This window comes from Lithobates pipiens, unplaced genomic scaffold (assembly GCF_037356315.1).
Source record: "Lithobates pipiens isolate NorthernLeopardFrog02 unplaced genomic scaffold, aLitPip1_a1.2 Scaffold_27, whole genome shotgun sequence".
Lineage (NCBI taxonomy): Eukaryota > Metazoa > Chordata > Amphibia > Anura > Ranidae > Lithobates > Lithobates pipiens.
The window spans coordinates 39,563,101-39,583,112 of NW_027507788.1; the positions used below are offsets into that span (position 1 = coordinate 39,563,101).

General features: G+C 43.8%; 1 protein-coding gene across 1 annotated transcript in view; it reads left to right on the plus strand.

Annotated features, from left to right (window-relative positions):
* Positions 1-20,012, plus strand: part of LOC143933173 (uncharacterized) — a 78,725-nt gene that overhangs the window by 14,159 nt on the left and 44,554 nt on the right. The window lies entirely within an intron of this gene.

Below are 20,012 nucleotides of genomic sequence, written 5' to 3' on the forward strand. Positions count from 1 at the left end.
ATCATTGGAAAAAAAAAAAAGGGTGCAAAATTTTAAAAACAAATTACGTGCCCCCCCCAAAAAAAAATTCATACCAGGCACTTCAGGTCTGGTATGGATTTTAAGGGGAACCCAATGCCAAAAAAGTAAAATAAAAAAAAAGGTGTGGGGGTCCCCCCAAAATCCATTCCGGACCCTTATCCGAGCATGCAGCCTGGCAGGTCAGGATAAGGGGGAGGAGCAAGCACCCCCCCGAACCTTACCAGGCCACATGCCCCCAACAAGAGGAGGGTGTTGATGGGGACAAGGTCCTCATCCCCACAACCCTTACCTGGTGGTTGTGAGGGTTTGCGGGGGGATATCGGAATCTGGAAGCTCCCTTTAAACAAGGGGGTCCCCAGATCCCCCTATGTGGAATGGGTATCGGGTACATTGTACTCCTACCCATTCACCAAAAAAGTGTAAAAAAAAAGAAGCCCCACCCCCATGGGAGGCCTCCTGGAGACTGCTATCTCTTGGTTGTGACAGCTGTTGTATAGGCAAAGGGCAGGGCCACCCTGAGAAGTAAACAGGTGACCCCGCCCCCTCTGACATCATGTGATGTCACGTGATGTCAGAAGGGGTGGGGCCACCTGGTTACATCACCAGGTGGCCCCGCACTTGCCTATATAACAGCTGTCACAGCCAAGAGACGGCAGTTGGCGGGATGTCTCCCATCTGAATTATTTTTTCGCTATTTTTTGGGTCCAACTGCACCCTGATTGAAGATGGATGACACTTTTTTTAAATAAAGGAATTGTCCAAAACAGTTTTCTGTCCTTTTTACTTTTTTGACACTTTTTTGATGAATGGGTAGGGGTACAATGTACCTGATACCCATTCACTAAGGGAGGGGGGCAGGATCTGGGGGCCCCTTGTTAAAGACCCCCACAATCACGGGGCAAGGATTGTGGGGATGAGACCCTTGTCCCCTTCCCATGTTGAGGGCATATGGCGTGGTATGGTTCCGGAGGGGGGGAGCGCTCACTCTTCCCCCCCCCATCCTGACCTGCCAGGTTGCATGCTCGGAAAAGGGTCTGGTATAGATTTTGGGGTTACCCCACCCCATTTTTTTTAAACTTTTGGCGCAAGGTTCCCCCTTAAAATCCATACCAGACCAGGAGGGCCTGGTATGGATTTTGGGGGGGGGGCACACCATATTAAAATAAAAAATTGATGTGGGGTTCCCCTTAAAAATTATACCAGACCTGAAGGGCCTGGTGTGGATTTTGGGGGGACCCCTACACCATTTAAAAAAAAAAAATTTGGTTCGGGGTTCCCCTCAACCACCTTACTACACTGTGTTATATATACTACACTGCCTGCACTAAATGAATATAGAGTCTACACTAAATATCTAGTCTACACTAAATGCAGAGTATATATATATATATATATATATATATATATATATTAGTGCCTAATCTAGCTCAGTCTATCTCCATCCACACACTATACACGGCCGCTATGCAAGCAGCCCACCTTTGGCCAATTATGGCTCTTGCAGCAGAGAGATGTGACTGACCAAAGCATACAGGTTCAGATGCACGCTTTGGCCAATCATCAGACGTCAATGTACTGCAATCTCGCAGTGCATTATGGGGGGTTCCGCTGTGCTCAAATTTGCTGCAAACGCCCCATATGTTTGGTTAGTTTGCAAGCAAACACTAGATGTTCGAGTCGAACCGTGGGCTCATCCCTACTGGCTAACAGTTTAATGTGGTTGTAAACCTGTTACACTACTTTTCACTACGGGTAAGCCTATAATAAGGCTTTCCTGTAGCACATGCACACTGAAGAAGGGGCCTACTCGTGCTGTTTCTTTAGTAGCCATGCCATGACCAACGGCACCTGCGCAGATGTGCAGGGATGACATCATTGCGGCTCCGGCCAATGACATAGCCAGAGCCCGTGAACCCGGATATAACTCCAGAAGACATGTTTCCGGTCACAGTGGTGTGCGGAACCGCTACAACAGCTTTGATCTAAGGTAAGTATTTCATAATCATTATGCCTTTTTTTCTGAGTTTACAACCACTTTAACCATTTGCCGACCACTGTCGGCATATATACGTCGACAGAATGTCATGGCTGGGCAAAGTAACGTACCCGTACGTTACTTTGAATTTCCCACCGTGTGCGCGTGCCTGCCCTGAGCTCCGTGAACGTGCCCGCGGGACCTGCAGACTCGATCGCCGTGGGGATACCCACAATCGTGTCACAGAGCTCAAGAACGGGTAGATGCCGATGTAAACAGCATCTCCCCGTTCTGTCATCGGGAGCAGCGATCAGTGTCCACGTCATACACAGCCCATCCCCCAGACAGTTAGAAACACTCCCCTAGGACACACTTAATCCCTCCCTGCCCCCTAGTGGTTAACCACTTCCCTGCCATTGAAATTTTTACAGTAATCAATACAATTTTATAGCATTGATCACTGTATCAATGCCAATGGCCCCAAAAATGTGTCAAAATTGTCCGATGATGAAATCACTGATCGCCACCATTACTAGTAAAAAAAAATTATTAATAAAAATGGCATAGAACTATACCCTATTTTGTAGATGCTATAACTTTTGCACAAACCAATCAATAAACGCTTATTGGAAGTCGGGATGACAGGCTGCCTCGACATCAAGAGTACAAAACGAATTGCACACCTGTGACCCAGAGTAAAAGCCCAGCCTAAAAAGCTGGACTTCTCCTTTAATGTAACATGGGCATTTACACTCACCACCAATTACTGAGTCTTTTATTGGAGAATGGGGAGCCTAATTTTCTGGGTGAATTTGATGGGAGCTTTATATTAGAGGACTGGTGGTGTCTGAAAGTAAGGAGAAATGCTTGTGGGTAAATGTAGAAGGGGTTGCTCATAAGGAGGCTTGGGATAAACTGCTCTATCATATATTGTGCTGTTTCAATGTCACACAATTTGATGTTACTAGTTAGCGTAATATGGTTCTGCTGTGTGAGATCAAGTACTATTGCAGTCTGATATGCTAATAATGTATTGTTGTGGTGTTATATAATGTGTTGTTTGCTGGTTAATATATTTTGTTATTACAGTGTGATATGACCTTTCAATCATCCGCATCATCTTCTTTAATGGCATGATTAAGCATAAAACATGTAATGCTTGTGTAGCATGACAAATTCAGCCGAATTCACTAGCACAAATTACTTTATATAAACTTATTATTTTATACCATGATTCATTTATCTAAAAATGTTAGTCACCAAAATATTGTTTTTGATTTTTTTTTTTTTACATGGAATGAATATTTAACTGCTAAAGGCCTAATTTGGACAGTGGCTCTACTTTCCAAGTTATAAAAAGGCCACATTCACACTAGTGTGATGTGTTGTGGTCACAGTGCAGGTGTATACATGGTGATGTTTAATACATGTTTTTTTTTAGCTGCAGTCCCATTGAATTCTATTAGGTCATTCATTTTTGCATCATTCACTGAAAGTGCCCTTAAAGTCCTGCATGCCGCATCTTTTGTGTGCTTTTGAGAAAACGCAGCAAAACACTTGACCTAATAGAAGTCAATGGGACCGTGGCCAAAAATGTGTGTAAAATGCAAGGAAACCATGAATACACCTCCAATGTGGCAAAAATGCAGTGCACCGGTGTGAACCCGGCCTTAAAGTGATTGTAAAGGCAGAAGATTTTTTACCTTAAAGCTTTCTATGCATTAAGATAAAAGGCCTTCTGTGTGCAGCAGCCCCCCAAATACTTACCAGACCCCATCTAGATCCAGCGATGCTGCAATAATGTTTCGGCTGCCCGGGGACTCCTCTCCTCATTGGTCCTCGTTGGCTGAGACAGCAGTGCTACTCCATTGGTTCTGCTGCTGTCAATCAAAGTCAGTCAGCCAATGAAAATAGAAAGGGGGCAGGGCCAGGCTTGGTTCTGTGTCTGAATGGACACAGGGATCTGTGGCTCGAATTGGGTGACCCCATAGAAAGCTGCTTACTGTGGTGTCACTCGACAGGAGGAAGGGGCCAGGAGCACCAAAGAGGGACCTGAGAAGAGGAGGACCTGGGCTGCTTTGTGCAAAATCACTGCACAGAGAAGGTAAGTATAACATGTTTGTTATTTTGAATTGAAAAAAAAAACGAGACTTTAAAATAACTTGCCCTTCTGCCAGTGGGCCGATGGTGTGGGCGGCCACAAGAGACATGCTGGGCTACCGCCATAAGAGCGCTGGGTGAATGGAAGAAGCGAGCGGGCAAGCAAGCAGAGATGATATCATCTCTCTCCGCCCCCTCTGCATCACAGCTCTTCTGCCCTCAAAGCCCTCCCAGCCATCATCGCACCTCCCGCGGCTCCTCAGTGTGTGAAAACTTAGATTCCTTGTTCAGCGGCGCAGATTGCCTGCCCCCCCCCCCCCCGGACAACTAATCAGGAATGGCAGAAGGGTGGAGCCAGAGACTGACAGCCGAAGGAGTCTTGGACTCTCCCTCTGCCAGATGAGACCAGCTGTAGCATGAGGAGAGAGACACCCTGCAACATCCAGAGGGTCGATCCCACAGAGATGTGACATCATCAGTGACAGGTGAGCTGTGTGTGGGAGTACAGGTGAAGTGTGCTGGGACCTGTAGTCCACCCCCTCAGCTGTCTGCCTGACATACCACAAGAGGCGCCCCACTCACTCCGCATCTGGTGACAGGCAACGTGGCAGGTGGTAATCCACATCTTGTGGCAGGCAGCGTGGCAAGTGACTATGCACATCTAGTAGCAGGCGAGAGTGGCAAGTGACACACTCAGGGCACCCACTGATTCTACAGTATGGCAAGTTGAACTATTTCATTTATTACTGCAATGTAATAATAGAAATAATGCATTTCAATCACCCCGACACCATATCAAGCATGGTGCCGTGATGATTGAATCACTAACACAAGCCATTGCCCATGAAAAATCTTGACCCCCCCCGTTCTTGGCACAATTTTCATCCACACAGCCGGTCCCCGGTGCCAAAAAGGTTGGGAACCACTGGTGTATAAGACCTGAAGGCAACCGAATACTGGTAGGGCTGCTATAGGTGAAGAACACAAGCCAGCTATAGTGCCTGACCATCAATGCCTGGAGTAGACGTGACAGGATCCCTCTGGAAGCTAGAAATAAATCACTGCAGTAGACACTGCTGCTTCAGTGATCTCCACTTGCTTCTGGGTCCTGTGCCAAACAGCTGCCTTGTTGCACTGTGAACACAGGAGGATGGCCACTTGGCATGGATGCCATTCAGACAGTGCTTTTCAGTCTCTCAATAATGGTAAAGCATTCCCTGATTGGACTAGGTAGATGACATTACCGCCTCATCTCTCCACCTCTTCCAATCAGAGAACTCTTTGCATTCATTGAGAAAATGCAAAGCCTTCTCTGAATGGCACCTATGCAGAACAGTTGACCTCCTTTGTTCACAATGAGAAGGACAGCCACTTGGTACAGGACCTGGAAGCTAGCAGAGATTACTGCAGTTACAGTGTCTACTACAGTGATTTCCTGCTTCAAGCGGGACTCCACGGGTATTGCACAAGCGTGACCACTGTAACTATGTAAAATGATGTACCTGGAGTTTGTTGTTAAACATTTCACCAGGACAAGGTTATACCTGTGCATGTGACAGACTTGACAAGACCATTATCCTGACATTGTTCCTCTTTTCTCATTATCAGTGTTGTAACTTCCCAAAGGTTCTGATTTTACAATTGATTTTGTATAAAAAAAATCCTCATGCACACTTCTGCAAACATTGCATCGCCACAGAAGTTTTCTCTGTCTTTCTTTTGCCCTTTAGTGTCATCTACCATAAATGCAAAATGCCCAGTCTCTTTTTTTTTTTTTACATTTATAATTTTTTTGCATTTATTTAGCTTCTTGCCATGACACAATGATCAAGGGTCCATGCACACTGGGCTTAAACAAAACACCAGTTCTTTTGGCAGAAAAAAAAGCTTGTGTAGAACATTTTTGTACAAGCGTTTTTTCGAAGCATCTAGCGTATTTTTTTCTGCCAAAAAACTCCTTTCGCAATCAGAAGGGTTTTTTTCTGCCTCTAAATGCTAAGGTTAACCACGGTGGAAGTGTGCAGGCATAATTTTTCTGCTCTGGGTTTAGACACATGATCACAATGTCAGCAGCTGTTTCCTATGCTGTTATTGGCCTACAGCTATCACATGGTCCCTAAGCTAATGATGGCACCCTGTACCATGTGATTAGCTGTAGCCAATCACAGATCACTAGCAATCACAGCTGTTGAAAACTTTGCTGTTACAATTATCTTCATTGTAACAGCAAAGTATAGAAAAAATAAAAATAAAAAAAATCCCTGATCACCACCTCAGAGTAGTACCGTATTACTATGGTGACGCGGAACTACTCTGATGAAAGTGTGTAAATAAAAAATATGTAAAGCATGAAACCAAATTATTGGCATATTGCATATTTTGAGACACATTGCTTTTTTTTTTCATTGGGCTCATTTCATACCTCTATTACATTATGATCTCTAGGAGAGGAAGTGGCTTCACGCCAGTTGCAGAATCCAGTTAATAAAAATTTGTGTTCAGCATGCAGTTTATAGACGCTTTGTAAACAAAAAAAACACTAACATGCAAATAACAATGTCTGCTTTGAAATAGAATATTTAAGCTGATCAAACTATCTGCAGCTGAACTCCAGTGTTGGGAAGCAAACGTTTTCCACTGGGTTTTCTTTTGCGAACTGGATAACATTAGCTAGCATTCCTGTGGCCCCCTTGTCCTAAACAGGGGCTGATTGTATAGCTTTTAATCTGGTTTTTCCCTAAGCTCAAGTTGGCTTATGATTTCTCACTGTCTCCAGTAGATATCACTGGTCATAGTATAAGGTTTCACAAACAAAACTAAGTTATGAATATTTATATTTCCTTTGGCCAATCCAGTAGGAGGTTATGTCAATGGTGCATGCTGGGGGAGGATATGCATATTTGGGACAGGACATGTGCTTACTCTCTTTCTCTGGGCTGAGGCCTAGGGAGGTGCTGCTGGATAGAGCTCTGCTGTTAGAATCTATAGCTTCCCATAGACCGCCATGTGTCCGCCACCTGGTCACTCTTAAAGTGACCTTTTCTTTTTTGTAACTGCTTGGGGGGCAGCGCCCGTACACCCCCCTATGGACGGGCCGCCACTGATTTATTATCAATCAACTGTGTTTACTCTTTTTAAATCATAATCACAACAGAATCTACCAAATGACCCTGATCAAAATTTTACTTACCCTGGTGATTTTGACCTGATAACATGCACACAAGTTGACACAAAGGGGTTTGAATGGCTATTAAAGGTAACCATCCTCACCTGTGATCTGTTTGCTTGTAATTAGTGTGTGTGTATAAAAGGTCAATGAGTTTCTGGACTCCTGACACACCCTTGCATCTCTTATCCAATGCTGCACTGACGTTTCTGGATTCTGAGTCATGGGGAAAGCAAAAGAATTGTCAAAGGATCTGTGGGAAAAGGTAGTTGAACTGTATAAAACAGGAAAGGAATATAAAATGATATCTAAGGAATTGAGAATGTCAAACAGCAGTTTTCAAACTCTAATCAAGAAATGGAAAATGAGGGGTTCTGTTAAAAACCAAACCTCGGTCAGGTAGACCAACTAAAATTTCAGCCACAACTGACAGGAAAATTGTTTGGGATGCAAAGAAAAACCCTCAAATAACTTCAGGTGAAATGCAGGACTCTCTGAAAACATCTGGTGTGGCTGTTTCAAGAGGCACAATAAGGCGGCACTTGAAGAAAGATGGGCTGCATGGTCAAGTCGCCAGAAAAAAGCTTTACTACGCAAATGCCACAAAGTATCCCGCTTACAATACACCAAACAGCACAGAGACAAGCCTCAAACCTTCTGAGACAAAGTCATTTGGAGTGATGAGACCAAAATTTAGCTTTTTGGCCGCAACCATAAATGCTACATTTGGAGAGTCAACAAGGCCTATGATGAAAGGTACACCATTCCTACTGTGAAACACTGAGGTGGATCGCTGATGTTTTGGGGATGTGTGTGCTACAAAGGCACAGGAAATTTGGTCAAAATTTATGGCAAGATGAATTTAGTATGTTATCAAAAAATAATGGGGGAACATTTGCATTCATCAGCCAAGAAGCTGCGCATGGGACGTACTTGGACATTCCAACATGACAATGATCCAAAACACAAGGCAAAGTCGACCTGTCATTGGCTACAGCATAATAAAGTGAAGGTTGTGTAGTGGCCATCTGTCTCCTGACCTCAATATCATTCAGTAGGGTTGTGAAATTAGTTTCGTAACAAATCGAAATTCGACCGTATTTTGTATCTTTCAGATGCATCCGAATGTCTGAATAAAAAAATAACGAATTTCAACAAATACAAAAGAAATGATGGCAGATATAACAAATTAATTTGACATGGTTCAGTAATTAATTAAAGATCTAATGACACAAAAGGTCAACTCAAAGTAAATCTTACAGTCCAATCAGCTGATTAATTTTGTGCCGGAGGATGGATTACTGGTAAAGTGCATTCCTGAGAACTGAGTGAGAAGGGTGTTGTATCGTATTTGAGCCGAGGAGAAGAGATATTGTAATTGTGTGTGTTAAAAGATTCAATAAACAAACGACTTTCCAAACTATGAATCATTATCACGAATATATATATACATACATACATATCGAATTTCAACTAATACAAACAAAATTATAGCGCATATAACGAATGAATTCGACATGATTTGAGATTCGGTATAACGAATATCGATACTCTACAGAAATAACAAGTTATCCGAAAACGTATTAACGTAACGTAACGAATATAACAGAACAAAATTATGTATTTTACGAATGACAACGAACCACAACTAAACAAAATTTACGTAATGCACAAGTCTATCATTGAGCCACTCTGGGGAGATCTCAAACCTGCAGTTCATGCAAGACAGCCCAAGAATTTACACGAACTGGAGGCTTTTTGCCAAGAAGAATGGGCAGCTATACCATCTGAGAAGCCTCTTCCACAAATACCACAAAAGACTTCAAGCTGTCATTGATGTTAAAAGGGGCAATACAATACATGGTATTAAAAACTGGGGTATGTAAACTTTTGATAAGGGTAATTTGGGTAGTTTCTGTTCTGATTTAAAAAGAGTAAACACAGTTTATTCATAATAAATGGCTTCAGCCAAAAACTAACCATGAGTTTTTGTATTATCATTCATATTCTCTGGCCAAGAAATCATAAATTTTGCCAGGGTATATAAACTTATGAGCACAACTGTAAGGCCCCTTTCACACAGGACAGATCCGTAATGATCCGACTCGTGATGATCCGCTTGCTCAGCGGGGATTGCTCCGTTTATCCCTGCTGAGCCGGCGGATGACGGAGCAGTCCCTGAACACTGTGCAGGGACCGCCCTGTCAGATCTCCGCTCTCCTCTATGGGGGATCGGATGAACGTGTTCATCCGATCCGCTCTGCAGATGGATAGAAAAATAGGATTTTCTTCCGTCCGCAGAATCGGACCATTGCGGAGACGGATGATATCGGGTCTCAGCGGATGTTCATCCGCAGACACCCACTATCCCATAGGGATGCATGTATGTCCATATTTCATCTATCCGTTTGCGGATGAAATACGGACATACTGTCCGCATGTGTGAAAGGGGCTTAAGACATAAACATTTTTTTAAACTTGGCAGGGATGGTGGAAACCCCTCTACAGATAACGGCAATACAAATTAACTTCAAGTGCAACTTTTTAGTTGGGAGGTTCACACCATTATAGCACTTTGGATTTTTTTTTTAGATTGCTACATTTCATTTTAGTTACTATTTTTTAATGTAAATTTTTGCACTTGAAGTTCATTTTCCACCACCCTTGCTAAGTCCATGTCTTTATGGATGTTGCTTTGTGCACTGGTGCGCAGTCCTGTTGACACTGGAAGGGGCCATCCCCAAACTGTTCCCACAAAGTTTGGAGCATGAAATTGTCCAAAATGTCTTGATATGATGACACCTTAAAGCGTTTGTTAACCCAAAACCATCCCCCCAGATTCTATTCCTTTTAAAACATGTTATACAGCACAGTGCTTGTGCTGTGTCATTTGTCCCCCTGTAAACCCTAAAAAACCTGGCTGATCCTGTCTGACTATACCCTCTTCAAACAGATCACGATAGTCATGGCTGCTGAGCCCCTGATACTGTGGTCTGTTTGCGTGATTCTGTCAGCTGCAGCTCTCCTGTCTGCTCTCCTGTCTGCAGCTCTCCCTGTGTCCTCTGTCCTCCTCCACCCACCCCTCCCCACTTGTACCAGCGCCTGCCCCTGCTCCTCTCTATCTGCTATGAAATCTTCTTATCTCCTCTGTACCTTACTAATATGTGTCCCTGTGCCTGTTTAATATAAAAAAATCAGTCGATCTGTACCTTGTATGAGCGCAACTTCAGGCATTCAGCTGATTGTTGGCTCTCTGTCTCTTCTCTCCCCCTCCTCCCCTCCCACTGCAGCTGTGAGATAGAAGAAGGAGAAGAATCAGCTGTGTGCCCGAAGCGCAGCTTATATCAGTACAGATTGGTAGATTTTTTACAGAACACAGGCACAGGGACACATCTTTTTAAGATACAGAGGAGATAAAGTGATTTACACCCACTTTAAGAGTTCACTTCACTTGAAATAAAGGGGCCAAGCCCAACCTCTGAAAGACAACCCCACACCATAATCAACCCACAAAGTCCTGACCTCAACTCAATAGAACACCTTTGGGATGAATTAGAGCGGAGACTGCGAGCCAGGCCTTCTCATCCAACATCAGTGCCTGACCTCACAAATGTGCTTCTGGAAGAATGGTCAAACATTCCCATAGACACACTCCTAAATCTTGTGGACAGCCTTCCCAGAAGAGTTGAAGCTGTTCTACGGTGGGCAAACTCAATATTGAACCCTACAGGCTAAGACTGGGATGCCATTGAAGTTCATGTGTGTGTGAAGGCAGACGTTTCAATCATTTTGACAATATAGTGTGTATATATTATATACACAAGCATGTGTGTTTGAGCTTTGGGGTGTACACCTTAATTCAATAGTCTGCGCACACCTATGGTGGAAGTGTTGTGGTTAGATGAGACCAAAATCAAGCTTTTTGGCATCAACTCAGCTTGCCATGTTTGGAGGAGGAGGAATGCTGCCTATGAACATCATCCCCACTGTCAAACATGGAGGTGGAAACATTATACTTTAGGGGGGTTTTTCTGCTAAGAGGATAGCACAACTTCACCGCATCAAGGGTACAATGGACGGGGCCATGTACTGTCAAATCTTGGGTGAGAACCCCCTTCCCTCAGCCGGGGGAATTGAAAATGGGTCGTGGATGGGTATTCCAGGATGACAATGACCCAAAACACATGGCCGGGGCAACAAAAGAGTGGCTCAAGAAGAAGCACATTAAGGTCCTGGAGTGGCCTAGCCAGTCTCCAAACCTTAATCCCATAGAAAATATCTGGAGGGAGCTGAAGGTTCGAGTTACCTAACGTCAGCCTCGAAACCTTAATGACTTGGAGAGGATCAGCAAAGAGGAGCAAAAACTCACTCCTGAGATGTGTACAAACCTGGTGGGCAATTATAAGAAACGTCTGACCTCTGTGATTGTCAACAGGGTTTTGCCACCAAGTACTAAGTCATATTTTGCAAAGGGGTCAAATATTTATTTCACTCATTAAAATGCAAATCAATTTAACTTTTTTGAAATGCATTTTTATGAATATTTTTGTTGTTTTTCTGTCTCTCACTGGTAAAATAAACTGACCATTCAAATTATAGACTGATCATTTCTTTGTCAGTGGGCAAACGTACAAAATCAGCAGGGGATCAAATACGTTTTTTCCCTCACTGTAAGTATTTAAGTATGTATTTTTAAGTAACTTTGACAGAGGACGTTTCAAAGAGGCAGAAAAACACAGTGGGGAACACTTTCATTAAAAATAGATTACAGGCCAATTTAGTGGATGTATATGGATTTGTTTTTTTGGGGAATATGGATACTGTTTACTAAAGTCGTTGTATACTTTGTAATGTTTTTGTTTTAACTATTTATTAGTGTAGTTATATCCCATGTTTTGTGGGTTTGCCTTACCTTGTAATGATAGGCTTTCATTTTGTGGCTGCAGTTTGTAGTGTCATGGCTAAGGGACAAGACAACTTATTATTCTTCTGGGTAACAAAAATTAAAGTCAATGACTTGCTATTTCTTCTGTGTTGCATCACAAATGTGGGAGTTCTGTGATGGAAAAACTGCATGGTGATCTATCTGGTAATTTCTCTGTTTTCTTTTGTCTGTGTTCAATCTAATTACTATTTAACTCTCACCTTCAGTGCACTAAACTGAGAAACCCAGGGATTGTGGGATATATAGTTTCTTCACTGGAAATGTTGGTTCTAAGACCACAGGCATGGGTCATGCATTAACCTGTGCAATGGCATTGAGTACAGTTAGTCTATTATAGACTGTGCATACAGGGCAACAAAAGACACCATGAAACTACATGATCAATGCACATCTTATGCAGGTGAAACATACAAGGTGCAGGTAGGGAAGGTTTATAATGCCTTTAGCTCAGACACTTAATGTTGGAGTTTTACTTAAAATTCTCTGATGTTGATTTAGCTATTCATTGCAAGAAAGGAATTAGTGTGAATCGTGTGCAGAACTGGCTGCTCATCAAGTCATCTTGGTCACATCAGTGACTCTTTTCAGATCACAGCTATGTGCAGTACAAGATTGTAATGATTCACAGGCCTGATGGAAAACAACATGATGATGTTTAACTTAGTCATATGTTTAATCAGGGCAGCCATCAGAAATTTTGGGGCCCCTTACACAGCTTTAGGCGCCCCCCCCCCCCCCCATAGGGCCTAACCACTGGCCTTACCACCGAATCTGCTCACTGACATCCCATACCCAGTTCCACTCTTCCTCCTTCACTTGTCCTCTTCTTCCTCCTACTCCTCCTCCTCTTCTTTAAAGCCACTTTCACATTGAGGTGCTGGCCGCATTGACGGTAAAGTGACGCTAGTTTTAGCTGCGCTTTACCGTTGTTTTAGCAGCGCTTTTCGGCCGCTTCCACCCACCTCCCCCTCCACCAATCGCAGTAGAAGTGCATCCGGATTGGCAGCACCTGTGAGGAGCTAGCTTGGCATTGCCCCAGCAACCAGTAAGTGTGGTGAAATGGCCGAAAGTGTCTGTCAATCATCCATCCTTCAGGCAGCGGGTGAAAATACCTTGGGGGCCCGAGTCGCTTTGGAAATCCAGGCCCCTTGGGATGCCAGGGCCCCTTACATGAGTGTGGGCTATACCCCCCTGATGGCGGCCCTGTGTTTAATGTTTAAAGAAAAAGCCTTACTTATTTAATAATGTATGATAAATAGATAGTGTATTAGCATACCTCCCAACGTTCTGAGATGGGAACGAGGGACACCTATTAGCAAAAAGTACGTAGGCATAGGACACACCCTCTGTCACCCCCCCCCAAACACTTAAAGAAGAATTCTACAAAAAAAAAGATTTGTTAAACCCACAAATGTTTTTTTTACAACTACTATTCCTTTATATTGGCTTTTGGAATTTACAAATGCAGCAATTTAAAAATTGGGTAAAAGGTTTAGCTCTGTAACTTTTTGATAGATAAATAGTTTATGTAGATTTTATCTACAGTTATATAGATCGTGCAAAAATGAGGGACAGTCCCTCGAAATCAGGGACAGTTGGCAGTTATGGATTAGGCATAACAACATAAGCGCCTCCTCTAGGGCAAAGATTGATGTCAATTGTTAAAAGTTTACTGTATTTCACAGGGCTATATAAAGGAGCTAAACAAATGTATTAAAGTAATACTAAGCATGTGTGACTGCAGATGTGGACATAGAGTATAAGCTTCTTTGGGGCAGATGTGGAAAGTTTAATGTTCACCAATGTGGAATACATTAGTGATAAATAAATGTACAATAATTAAAACAATGTCCCCATTGTCATAATAGTAATTAGAATGTGTGACTGCAAATGGGACATAAATGTGTGGGCAGTGCCAATCGGTCCTGCACATGGGGGGTACCTTTCGCCGTGTACATGCTCATCAATGCCTGCGACCAGGCGGGGACTGCGGTCATGTAAGAATCAAACATTAAGACAGTTCTCTAACTTAGATGAGCCGTGTCAGTGTGCACAGTAATAAAAGTATAGAGTTCCTCTGAAAAGTGCTGTCCGTATCCTCTCCTCCAATCCAGCATACCTCTGCCGCTGTACGCCCAGTGACAGAAGGAGATCCCGCTGTGCACCTAATGCGGACCTCATGTGTGCACTTATTTAGCTCCTTCCTTCCCATACCATGTGGCCAGGCTATGGGTCTTTGTAACATGGGTTCGGATCCCAGTTGCTTTGGGAAACCGACTGCTGGGGAGGGAGCCAATTGGACCCCCTTGCTACCGCAATGCAATGCAATGGATTTGCACAGAGCAGCCCCTATCTTTCTCTCCACAGGTACCTCACTGGCACTCCTGGCTCCTCCTCTTCTTGGTGTGCCACCATAGGCCGAATGACGGCTACAGCGCGGATCTCCTTTGCCGGAACGACGTCTATTGACGTCGTCCCGTGCACGAGCGGCCTGCGCGGCGTGCTCTGTGATCGGCGAGTCTGTGAGACTCGCCTGATCACCGATCCGAGCAAGGTGTCGATCCCGACCACTTATCACGTGATCAGCTGTCAGCCAATGACAGCTGATCATGTGATATAACGGAGCCGGTAATCGGCTATTATTCCTCCTCGCGCTGACAGCGGAGGAGAAAAAAAGAGCCGATCGCCGGCGGCCGTGATCGGGACATCGGTCCCGATCACGGCCAGCCCTGCCAGTGCCCACCTGCCCCCTGCCAGTGCCCACCTGCCCCCTCATCACTAAACATCATTAAAAAATAAGTGCCCCCCGTCAGTGCCACCCAGCAGTGCCCATAGTGCCACCCAGCAGTGCCCACAGTGCCACCCAGCAGTGCCACCCAGCAGTGCCCACAGTGCCACCCAGCAGTGCCCACAATCTGCCTCAACAAAGGTGCTGCACCCGAGTGCCACATATCCGTGCCCATCAGTGTCATCTACCAGTGCCCATCAGTGCCCAGCAGTGCTGCCCATCAGTGCCCAGCAGTGCCACCTATCAGAGCCAACTATCAGTGCCACCTATCAGTGCCCATCAGTCCCATCTATCAGTGGTACCTATCAGTGCCCCTTAGTGCCACCCATCCGTGCCACCCATCTGTGCTACCCATCCGTGCCATCTTATCTGTGCCCATCTTTGCCCATCAGTGCCGCCTTATCTGTGCCGCCTTATCTGTGCCTATTAGTGCCGCCTTAACTATGCCTATCAGTGCCCACCAGTGCAGCCTATCAGTGCCCACCAATGCAGCCTATCAGTGCCCACCAATGCAGCCTATCAGTGCCCACCAGTGCAGCCTATCAGTGCTGCCTCATCAGCGCACTTCCATGAAGGAGAAAAATGACCTGTTTGCAAAATTTTATAACAAACTATTAAACATGATTTTTATTTATTTTTTGCATCTTTTTTTGTTTGTTTAGCAAAAAATAAAACTCCCAGCTGTAATTAAATACCACCAAAAGAAAGCTCTATTTGTGGGAAAAAAAATGATAAAAATTTCATTTGGGTACAGTGTTGTATGCCCGCGCAATTGTCATTCAAAGTGCATCAGCGCTGAAAGCTGAAAATTGGTCTGGGACTGAGGGGGGTTTAAGTGCCCAGTAAGCAAGTGGTTAATTTACAATTCCCCTTCTATTTCTGTCTGTTGATGATGACACTAATTATTTTAACTAAAAAAAAAAAACAGCCAAGTACCCTTTTCCTAATCGATATACAGCTGTCACATGGCACAACTCTTTCCCAGCCTGTCTGCAGGGAAACATAAGCAGGAGGAGCTTCTAGTCCTAATTAATATCATGTGATCATACCTGACAAAGGGGCCCTGCGTGACTCCAAAAAGTTGCAATCTCCTTGTGTTGTGATCATGAAATAAATTACCTGTTTGGACACTATTTATTTCATTCCATGGTGTACTGGCAAATATATTCACTGTGACTTGAACCAGTGTCCAGCTGGTTGTTGCTGCAGCACCCAAACTCGAGCGCGCATCCAGGAATGTGTGTGATGGGAATATGAATTAGTAAGCCTAGTACACACTAATATTTTTTGTTGTTGTGGTATTGCCTTCTGACAGGAGAACGCCCCCCCCCCCCCCCCCCCACCAAAACACTCCAGTATTGCTCTCAGCCATTGGCTGAGAGTGATGATCAGGAGCCGCTCGGTAGACGTTTTTCGGTCATGCCCCTTTGACAGAAGCCAGCCGAATGGCCGACTTCTGTTGGACCAACTCTAGTACACACGGGCTGAAACCGGCTGATGCTGCCCGTCATTTTTGGCCCATGTGTACAAGGCTTTAGAATAAGAGGAAGATGAAGCCTCCCTTAATCTACATGTAATATCCCACGCCCATTATGTTTAGCTGGTTAGTGGGCATGGAGGAGGAGGAAGGGAGTGTGCTGTCATTTACCGCTGTGTATATGCCCACATGTGTGACTCAATAATCACATGGGGGCTGTTCAGATGTGATAGAGAGGAAATGCCCAGCATAGAAACTCACTGAAACTGAGCATGTGTAGAGTTGCCACTATAGCTTCAAAATCCCTAGCTGACTTGGGGGCATGGACAGAAAGTGGCAACAAACAACAGCAGGATCAACCAGGTTTTTGCAGAATACATAAAACGAATCTCATAGTGACGGAGTACGAACAGCATGTAATACCGTACACCGTTTATTGATAGTTTTTTTTTTATGATGTGGGTTTAGTGATACTTTAATAACTGTTAATGAATTTGGTGTTTTATAAAACTAACAGTACACCTTCCAAAAGTCAGGGAACAAAAAGCTCTTTCCATAAAAAACAAATTTTGCAGAAACATAATGAAATCTGAGACACTGGCATTGTGAACATTTTATGTTAAATAGCACATGCTGCCAGCACAGTTCATTAGTTCATTACCACTAGGCATTCCTAAAAATTCTGCACACTAGAACAGCTAATTACTAAGTGCAATTTACAGTCTGCAGACAATCAGACAAAGTTAAAGGATGGATGGGGAAGGAGGAAACTGTCTGCTTGCCAATGAAAATTTGCATTATAGACACATATTCTGAGAGTTGGGGCCTTGAGGTGAGCATATCCATCTGACTAGGCATCATGTAAGCAAGGAAGGAGTCAGTAAAACAGGCACAACGATAATGCCTTTACTGTCACAGCTGTGCTTGAATTACTCAAACAGTCCTTTAGCATGCAGTCAGTGGAATTCAGTAATGTATTTACAGTAGTTTTATGGCGGTGGGGCCCTTTAAAACTACCTGTGCCAAATTCAGGTAAGCATTTGCACCAGTGTGAGCACAAGTACCATTACATGTGACAAATTCAGATTGTTTGTCCTGCTTCCAAGTTAAGAACCTGTCGGTATGGCAGGGACAAATTTCTAAAGAACTACCATCAGTTTACCATTAGGAAACTGGTAGTAATTAACCACTTGCCGCACATTGTGTTCAAGTGGTTATACCAGTGCTAGGGCTGCAGCTGTCATACTTAGTCATAACCCCAGTATTCAAATTTTCAGCCGGCGATTCGCTACATCCTTAAAAGTGATACAAGTGACTGATTAGCTGACAGATTACTTTTACAGGCAACAGGAGGGGTCATTCCCTCTTCCCCCACCTGCCGGTGCCCATCCTAGCTCCGCCTTGTGATTGGGAACCCCGGCATCCGATCATAGAGCTGATTGGAGACCAGAAGACCCCTGTTGTGTCCATAACGAGTACCTGTCACTGCTTATTGCTTTTACAAGGGATGTGGATCAAAAAAAGAATACATTTGAAAGGACAGTGTAAAAATAAAGTAAAATTAAAAAAAGAAGCGGAGTCATAGATAGCACCCTCTAGTGCAGGAATATTTACTTGACTTGTGGTAGTTGTATGAGTCTGTTAATTAGGTCAGGGTTCACATTCAGGTCAGGCTGGAAGGCGCTACAGACCAGGCTTTTATGGCTTCCCCTGATTCTTGAGGTTTTGTGGAAAAATGTGATGCTAGTGGGCAGGAGTATAAGGACAGGGATCTGAATATGTATGGGGGTCTCACCAATACCCAGCCTGGAGGCTTGGCAGGGAAGTTAGACAAGTCCATAAATATTGTGGAACCTGACCAGCAAGGGGAAAAAACTCAAGTGGTAGACGGAGTGCTGAAGTGCTCCTGTGTGTGGTCTGGGAGGGGGCCCTGAAGAAGGGTCTGCCTTCAGGTTGGAGGCTGGAGGTTGAAGAAGGAAGCTGAATGAGGGATCCCCACTGCCCTGCAGTCCACCAGAGATTGACAGCCTGCATAACTAGGAAAGAAACTAGTCCAGTGAAAGGCCTGAAAACAGTTTCACCTACAGCTGCAGAACAAGGATAGTGTTAGTACCTCTAAACACCCCAGGGCCAACAAGCGAGAGGGCTGCTAGGTGCCTTACCCAACCAATTCTCCCTAGGACAGTGTTAAAAACAAGTCTGTTCTGGAATTCCTTGCTCTGGGATACTCTTCAAGATGGATGGGCAGTTTCTAGCTGGGGTCTGAAGAGGTGAATTTAAAGGGGACCAAGTGCTCCTTACAGAGACTGTGTTACTGATTCATCTTTGTGGGTTTTTTTTGTATAGAAATAGGAAATTTTGTCCTCCAAGTTTTGTTTCAAGTCAAGCTGGGCATCCCATATACCCCAGGACCCTATCCAAGTTTTTTACCCTAAATAAAACAACAAAAACAAGCCCATGAATTGGTTACTGACTTTGGATGCACACACACACACACATGTAACTGGTGTTCACACCACACATGTGAGATATTGACACAAATGTTATAGCGAGAGCAATAATTCTACTGCTAGACCTCCCTTGTAACACTTAACTGGTAACCGGTAAAAATGTTTACAGCGTCGCCTATGAAGTTTTTTTGGAATTGTAGCTTGTCGCCATTCCACGTTCGTGCACCATTTAAAAGTGTGACAAGTTAGCCCTTGTACACACGGTCGGACATTCCGACGGAAAATGTCCGATCGGACCGTGTTGTCGGATAATCCGACTGTGTGTGGGCTCTATCGGACTGTTTCCGACGGACAAAGTTTTAGAGCTGGGCTATAAAACTTTCCGACAACATGATCCGATCGGACTTTGTCCGATTGTGTGTAGAGAATTCCGATCGGACAAAGTGCCACGCATGCTCAGATCAAATTCCTAGACCAAAGCTATTGGCTACTAGCCTGAACGTAGCCCCGTCGTAACGAAATAACGTCATCACGTTCAGAATGATCGGATTTTCCGACAACTTTGTCCGACCATGTGTATGCAACAGTTTCAGACAAAATCCTACCGACAAAATCCAACGGATTTGGTTGTCGGAATGTCCGACCGTGTGTACAAGGGCTTAGGCATCTATTTACTTGGCTTAACATCATCTTTTATTGTAAAAAGATTGGGTTATATTTAGTCTTTTTTTGCATTAAAATCTATTTAGTACATTTTTTTTGAAAAAAATTGTATTTGAAAAACAGCTGTGCAAATACTGTGTGGCATAAAAAACTGTAGCGACCACCATTTTATTTTCTAGGGCCCTTGCTAAAATATATATATACACTGAGGATGACGATTAGAGAACAATTTATGAACACTTGATTTTTTTCAAAAACAATGTAATCTTCCTTGCTTAACATTTTATGGATTTTTTGTTGTGGCTATACCATGCTAATAGAACAGTGTTTTTCAAAATAACCAAAGCACCTCAACAAAGAAAACCTTTATTTTGTGGAAAACACAATGATCAACATTAGAAAACAGAAATGACTGTAGCATGGAGAA